At 47.7% G+C, this 5,000-nt stretch overlaps 15 non-coding genes across 15 annotated transcripts in view; all 15 read right to left on the bottom strand.

Moving 5' to 3' along the window:
• Positions 1-170: 170 nt before the first annotated feature.
• LOC142877856 (5S ribosomal RNA) lies at positions 171-289 on the bottom strand. Its single transcript, XR_012924146.1, has one exon. It is a non-coding gene; the product is annotated as a 5S ribosomal RNA (ribosomal RNA).
• Positions 290-518: 229 nt separating this feature from the next.
• LOC142878030 (5S ribosomal RNA) lies at positions 519-637 on the bottom strand. Its single transcript, XR_012924314.1, has one exon. It is a non-coding gene; the product is annotated as a 5S ribosomal RNA (ribosomal RNA).
• A 225-nt stretch (positions 638-862) lies between these two features.
• On the bottom strand, positions 863-981 carry LOC142878029 (5S ribosomal RNA). The gene has a single exon (XR_012924313.1). It is a non-coding gene; the product is annotated as a 5S ribosomal RNA (ribosomal RNA).
• A 229-nt stretch (positions 982-1,210) lies between these two features.
• LOC142878028 (5S ribosomal RNA) lies at positions 1,211-1,329 on the bottom strand. The gene has a single exon (XR_012924312.1). It is a non-coding gene; the product is annotated as a 5S ribosomal RNA (ribosomal RNA).
• Positions 1,330-1,558: 229 nt separating this feature from the next.
• LOC142878027 (5S ribosomal RNA) lies at positions 1,559-1,677 on the bottom strand. The gene has a single exon (XR_012924311.1). It is a non-coding gene; the product is annotated as a 5S ribosomal RNA (ribosomal RNA).
• Positions 1,678-1,895: 218 nt separating this feature from the next.
• Positions 1,896-2,014, bottom strand: LOC142878026 (5S ribosomal RNA). The gene has a single exon (XR_012924310.1). It is a non-coding gene; the product is annotated as a 5S ribosomal RNA (ribosomal RNA).
• Positions 2,015-2,244: 230 nt separating this feature from the next.
• Positions 2,245-2,363, bottom strand: LOC142878025 (5S ribosomal RNA). The gene has a single exon (XR_012924309.1). It is a non-coding gene; the product is annotated as a 5S ribosomal RNA (ribosomal RNA).
• A 234-nt stretch (positions 2,364-2,597) lies between these two features.
• LOC142878024 (5S ribosomal RNA) lies at positions 2,598-2,716 on the bottom strand. Its single transcript, XR_012924308.1, has one exon. It is a non-coding gene; the product is annotated as a 5S ribosomal RNA (ribosomal RNA).
• A 218-nt stretch (positions 2,717-2,934) lies between these two features.
• Positions 2,935-3,053, bottom strand: LOC142878021 (5S ribosomal RNA). Its single transcript, XR_012924306.1, has one exon. It is a non-coding gene; the product is annotated as a 5S ribosomal RNA (ribosomal RNA).
• Positions 3,054-3,282: 229 nt separating this feature from the next.
• On the bottom strand, positions 3,283-3,401 carry LOC142878020 (5S ribosomal RNA). Its single transcript, XR_012924305.1, has one exon. It is a non-coding gene; the product is annotated as a 5S ribosomal RNA (ribosomal RNA).
• A 218-nt stretch (positions 3,402-3,619) lies between these two features.
• On the bottom strand, positions 3,620-3,738 carry LOC142878171 (5S ribosomal RNA). Its single transcript, XR_012924450.1, has one exon. It is a non-coding gene; the product is annotated as a 5S ribosomal RNA (ribosomal RNA).
• Positions 3,739-3,956: 218 nt separating this feature from the next.
• LOC142878019 (5S ribosomal RNA) lies at positions 3,957-4,075 on the bottom strand. Its single transcript, XR_012924304.1, has one exon. It is a non-coding gene; the product is annotated as a 5S ribosomal RNA (ribosomal RNA).
• Positions 4,076-4,308: 233 nt separating this feature from the next.
• LOC142878018 (5S ribosomal RNA) lies at positions 4,309-4,427 on the bottom strand. Its single transcript, XR_012924303.1, has one exon. It is a non-coding gene; the product is annotated as a 5S ribosomal RNA (ribosomal RNA).
• A 218-nt stretch (positions 4,428-4,645) lies between these two features.
• Positions 4,646-4,764, bottom strand: LOC142878017 (5S ribosomal RNA). Its single transcript, XR_012924302.1, has one exon. It is a non-coding gene; the product is annotated as a 5S ribosomal RNA (ribosomal RNA).
• Positions 4,765-4,994: 230 nt separating this feature from the next.
• The window catches only part of LOC142878016 (5S ribosomal RNA), a 119-nt gene continuing 113 nt past the window's right edge, over positions 4,995-5,000 (bottom strand). The window contains exon 1 of the ribosomal RNA XR_012924301.1: positions 4,995-5,000. This exon is cut by the window's right edge and continues 113 nt beyond it. This is a non-coding gene — a ribosomal RNA (5S ribosomal RNA).

The following is a 5,000-nucleotide window of genomic DNA, read 5'->3' as shown; positions in this document are numbered from 1 at the left end:
TTGCCTATGAAGCCGTGCATGTGGTGTTCATTTATTCATTCATTCATTTAGTTAGTTAGTTAGTTAGTTAGTTTGTGAGTTTGTTTAAATGAACCGCCAGCAAAAAACAGTTTGTCTTGTGATTTCCTCATAAAGTTGCACGTGGAAACAGCACCCCTGCCGGGACAAAAAGCTTACGGCACCTGGTATTCCCAGGCGGTCTCCCATCCAAGTACTAACCAGGCCCGACCCTGCTTAGCTTCCGAGATCAGATGAGATCGGGCGTTCTCAGGGTGGTATGGCCGTAAGCGAGAGACGCTGTTGCAAACAGGCCTTATAAACCTGCAGCATGGAGGAAGTGCACCTTGCCTATGAAGCCGTGCATGTGGTGTTCATTTATTCATTCATTCATTCATTCATTTAGTTAGTTAGTTAGTTAGTTTGTGAGTTTGTTTAAATGAACCGCCAGCAAAAAACAGTTTGTCTTGTGATTTCCTCACAAAGTTGCACGTGGAAACAGCACCCCTGCCGGGACAAAAAGCTTACGGCACCTGGTATTCCCAGGCGGTCTCCCATCCAAGTACTAACCAGGCCCGACCCTGCTTAGCTTCCGAGATCAGACGAGATCGGGCGTTCTCAGGGTGGTATGGCCGTAAGCGAGAGACGCTGTTGCAAACAGGCCTTATAAACCTGCAGCATGGAGGAAGTGCACTTGCCTATGAAGCCGTGCATGTGGTGTTCATTTATTCATTCATTCATTTAGTTAGTTAGTTAGTTAGTTAGTTTGTGAGTTTGTTTAAATGAACCGGCAGCAAAAAACAGTTTGTCTTGTGATTTCCTCATAAAGTTGCACGTGGAAACAGCACCCCCTGCCGGGACAAAAAGCTTACGGCACCTGGTATTCCCAGGCGGTCTCCCATCCAAGTACTAACCAGGCCCGACCCTGCTTAGCTTCCGAGATCAGACGAGATCGGGCGTTCTCAGGGTGGTATGGCCGTAAGCGAGAGACGCTGTTGCAAACAGGCCTTATAAACCTGCAGCATGGAGGAAGTGCACCTTGCCTATGAAGCCGTGCATGTGGTGTTCATTTATTCATTCATTCATTCATTCATTTAGTTAGTTAGTTAGTTAGTTTGTGAGTTTGTTTAAATGAACCGCCAGCAAAAAACAGTTTGTCTTGTGATTTCCTCACAAAGTTGCACGTGGAAACAGCACCCCTGCCGGGACAAAAAGCTTACGGCACCTGGTATTCCCAGGCGGTCTCCCATCCAAGTACTAACCAGGCCCGACCCTGCTTAGCTTCCGAGATCAGACGAGATCGGGCGTTCTCAGGGTGGTATGGCCGTAAGCGAGAGACGCTGTTGCAAACAGGCCTTATAAACCTGCAGCATGGAGGAAGTGCACCTTGCCTATGAAGCCGTGCATGTGGTGTTCATTTATTCATTCATTCATTCATTCATTTAGTTAGTTAGTTAGTTAGTTTGTGAGTTTGTTTAAATGAACCGGCAGCAAAAAACAGTTTGTCTTGTGATTTCCTCACAAAGTTGCACGTGGAAAAAGCACCCCTGCCGGGACAAAAAGCTTACGGCACCTGGTATTCCCAGGCGGTCTCCCATCCAAGTACTAACCAGGCCCGACCCTGCTTAGCTTCCGAGATCAGACGAGATCGGGCGTTCTCAGGGTGGTATGGCCGTAAGCGAGAGACGCTGTTGCAAACAGGCCTTATAAACCTGCAGCATGGAGGAAGTGCACCTTGCCTATGAAGCCGTGCATGTGGTGTTCATTTATTCATTCATTCATTTAGTTAGTTAGTTAGTTTGTGAGTTTGTTTAAATGAACCGGCAGCAAAAAACAGTTTGTCTTGTGATTTCCTCATAAAGTTGCACGTGGAAACAGCACCCCCTGCCGGGACAAAAAGCTTACGGCACCTGGTATTCCCAGGCGGTCTCCCATCCAAGTACTAACCAGGCCCGACCCTGCTTAGCTTCCGAGATCAGACGAGATCGGGCGTTCTCAGGGTGGTATGGCCGTAAGCGAGAGACGCTGTTGCAAACAGGCCTTATAAACCTGCAGCATGGAGGAAGTGCACCTTGCCTATGAAGCCGTGCATGTGGTGTTCATTTATTCATTCATTCATTCATTCATTTAGTTAGTTAGTTAGTTAGTTTGTGAGTTTGTTTAAATGAACCGCCAGCAAAAAACAGTTTGTCTTGTGATTTCCTCATAAAGTTGCACGTGGAAACAGCACCCCCTGCCGGGACAAAAAGCTTACGGCACCTGGTATTCCCAGGCGGTCTCCCATCCAAGTACTAACCAGGCCCGACCCTGCTTAGCTTCCGAGATCAGACGAGATCGGGCGTTCTCAGGGTGGTATGGCCGTAAGCGAGAGACGCTGTTGCAAACAGGCCTTATAAACCTGCAGCATGGAGGAAGTGCACCTTGCCTATGAAGCCGTGCATGTGGTGTTCATTTATTCATTCATTCATTCATTCATTTAGTTAGTTAGTTAGTTAGTTAGTTTGTGAGTTTGTTTATATGAACCGCCAGCAAAAAACAGTTTGTCTTGTGATTTCCTCATAAAGTTGCACGTGGAAACAGCACCCCCTGCCGGGACAAAAAGCTTACGGCACCTGGTATTCCCAGGCGGTCTCCCATCCAAGTACTAACCAGGCCCGACCCTGCTTAGCTTCCGAGATCAGACGAGATCGGGCGTTCTCAGGGTGGTATGGCCGTAAGCGAGAGACGCTGTTGCAAACAGGCCTTATAAACCTGCAGCATGGAGGAAGTGCACCTTGCCTATGAAGCCGTGCATGTGGTGTTCATTTATTCATTCATTCATTTAGTTAGTTAGTTAGTTTGTGAGTTTGTTTAAATGAACCGGCAGCAAAAAACAGTTTGTCTTGTGATTTCCTCATAAAGTTGCACGTGGAAACAGCACCCCCTGCCGGGACAAAAAGCTTACGGCACCTGGTATTCCCAGGCGGTCTCCCATCCAAGTACTAACCAGGCCCGACCCTGCTTAGCTTCCGAGATCAGACGAGATCGGGCGTTCTCAGGGTGGTATGGCCGTAAGCGAGAGACGCTGTTGCAAACAGGCCTTATAAACCTGCAGCATGGAGGAAGTGCACCTTGCCTATGAAGCCGTGCATGTGGTGTTCATTTATTCATTCATTCATTCATTCATTTAGTTAGTTAGTTAGTTAGTTTGTGAGTTTGTTTAAATGAACCGCCAGCAAAAAACAGTTTGTCTTGTGATTTCCTCACAAAGTTGCACGTGGAAAAAGCACCCCTGCCGGGACAAAAAGCTTACGGCACCTGGTATTCCCAGGCGGTCTCCCATCCAAGTACTAACCAGGCCCGACCCTGCTTAGCTTCCGAGATCAGACGAGATCGGGCGTTCTCAGGGTGGTATGGCCGTAAGCGAGAGACGCTGTTGCAAACAGGCCTTATAAACCTGCAGCATGGAGGAAGTGCACCTTGCCTATGAAGCCGTGCATGTGGTGTTCATTTATTCATTCATTCATTTAGTTAGTTAGTTAGTTTGTGAGTTTGTTTAAATGAACCGGCAGCAAAAAACAGTTTGTCTTGTGATTTCCTCATAAAGTTGCACGTGGAAACAGCACCCCCTGCCGGGACAAAAAGCTTACAGCACCTGGTATTCCCAGGCGGTCTCCCATCCAAGTACTAACCAGGCCCGACCCTGCTTAGCTTCCGAGATCAGACGAGATCGGGCGTTCTCAGGGTGGTATGGCCGTAAGCGAGAGACGCTGTTGCAAACAGGCCTTATAAACCTGCAGCATGGAGGAAGTGCACCTTGCCTATGAAGCCGTGCATGTGGTGTTCATTTATTCATTCATTCATTTAGTTAGTTAGTTAGTTTGTGAGTTTGTTTAAATGAACCGGCAGCAAAAAACAGTTTGTCTTGTGATTTCCTCATAAAGTTGCACGTGGAAACAGCACCCCTTGCCGGGACAAAAAGCTTACGGCACCTGGTATTCCCAGGCGGTCTCCCATCCAAGTACTAACCAGGCCCGACCCTGCTTAGCTTCCGAGATCAGACGAGATCGGGCGTTCTCAGGGTGGTATGGCCGTAAGCGAGAGACGCTGTTGCAAACAGGCCTTATAAACCTGCAGCATGGAGGAAGTGCACCTTGCCTATGAAGCCGTGCATGTGGTGTTCATTTATTCATTCATTCATTCATTCATTCATTTAGTTAGTTAGTTAGTTAGTTTGTGAGTTTGTTTAAATGAACCGGCAGCAAAAAACAGTTTGTCTTGTGATTTCCTCACAAAGTTGCACGTGGAAAAAGCACCCCTGCCGGGACAAAAAGCTTACGGCACCTGGTATTCCCAGGCGGTCTCCCATCCAAGTACTAACCAGGCCCGACCCTGCTTAGCTTCCGAGATCAGACGAGATCGGGCGTTCTCAGGGTGGTATGGCCGTAAGCGAGAGACGCTGTTGCAAACAGGCCTTATAAACCTGCAGCATGGAGGAAGTGCACCTTGCCTATGAAGCCGTGCATGTGGTGTTCATTTATTCATTCATTCATTTAGTTAGTTAGTTAGTTTGTGAGTTTGTTTAAATGAACCGGCAGCAAAAAACAGTTTGTCTTGTGATTTCCTCATAAAGTTGCACGTGGAAACAGCACCCCCTGCCGGGACAAAAAGCTTACGGCACCTGGTATTCCCAGGCGGTCTCCCATCCAAGTACTAACCAGGCCCGACCCTGCTTAGCTTCCGAGATCAGACGAGATCGGGCGTTCTCAGGGTGGTATGGCCGTAAGCGAGAGACGCTGTTGCAAACAGGCCTTATAAACCTGCAGCATGGAGGAAGTGCACCTTGCCTATGAAGCCGTGCATGTGGTGTTCATTTATTCATTCATTTATTCATTCATTCATTTAGTTAGTTAGTTAGTTTGTGAGTTTGTTTAAATGAACCGGCAGCAAAAAACAGTTTGTCTTGTGATTTCCTCACAAAGTTGCACGTGGAAACAGCACCCCCTGCCGGGACAAAAAGCTTA

The sequence above is a fragment of the Nelusetta ayraudi genome, unplaced genomic scaffold (genome assembly GCF_046127955.1).
Source record: "Nelusetta ayraudi isolate G7.1 ecotype Tasmania unplaced genomic scaffold, CSIRO-AGI_Nayr_v1 ptg000135l, whole genome shotgun sequence".
In the NCBI taxonomy this organism is placed as follows: Eukaryota; Metazoa; Chordata; class Actinopteri; order Tetraodontiformes; family Monacanthidae; genus Nelusetta; species Nelusetta ayraudi.
This window is presented reverse-complemented; position numbering and strand designations above follow the sequence as displayed.